Genomic DNA, 1001 nt, shown 5'->3' with positions numbered 1-1001 from the left:
AGGGCAATCAGGCAAGAGAAAGAAATCAAGGGTATCCAGTTAGGAAAAGAAGAAGTCAAATTGTCCCTGTTTGCAGATGACATGATTATATATTTAGAAAACCCCATTGTCTCAGCCCAAAATCTCCTTAAGCTGATAAGCAACTTCAGCAAAATCTCAGGATACAAAATTAATGTGCAAAAATCACAAGCATTCTTATACACCAGTAACAGACAAGCAGAGAGCCAAATCAGGAATGAACTTCCATTCACAATTGCTTCAAAGAGAATAAAATACCTAGGAATCCAGCTTACAAGGGATGTAAAGGACCTCTTCAAGGAGAACTACAAACCACTGCTCAGTGAAATCAAAGAGGACACAAACAAATGGAAGAACATACCATGCTCATGGATAGGAAGAATCAATATCGTGAAAATGGCCATACTGCCCAAGGTGATTTATAGATTCAATGCCATCCCCATCAAGCTACCAATGACTTTCTTCACAGAATTGGAAAAAACGGCTTCAAAGTTCATATGGAACCAAAAAAGAGCCCGCATTGCCAAGACAATCCTAAGTCAAAAGGACAAAGCTGGAGGCGTCACGCTACCTGACTTCAAACTATACTACAAGGCTACAGTAACCAAAACAGCATGGTACTGGTACCGCAACAGAGATATAGACCAATGGAACAGAACAGAGTCCTCAGAAATAATACCACACATCTACAGCCATCTGATCTTGACAAACCTGAGAGAAACAAGAAATGGGGAAAGGATTCCCTATTAATAAATGGTGCTGGGAAAATTGGCTAGCCATAAGTAGAAAGCTGAAACTGGATCCTTTCCTTACCCCTTATACGAAAATTAATTCAAGATGGATTAGAGACTTAAATGTTAGACCTAATACCATAAAAACCCTAGAAGAAAATCTAGGTAGTACCATTCAGGACATAGGCATGGGCAAGGACTTCATGTCTAAAACACCAAAAGCAACGGCAGCAAAAGCAAAAATTGACACAT

The sequence above is a fragment of the Trachypithecus francoisi genome, unplaced genomic scaffold (assembly GCF_009764315.1).
Source record: "Trachypithecus francoisi isolate TF-2019V2 unplaced genomic scaffold, Tfra_2.0 Lachesis_group19, whole genome shotgun sequence".
NCBI classification, from domain to species: Eukaryota; Metazoa; Chordata; class Mammalia; order Primates; family Cercopithecidae; genus Trachypithecus; species Trachypithecus francoisi.
This window is presented reverse-complemented; position numbering follows the sequence as displayed.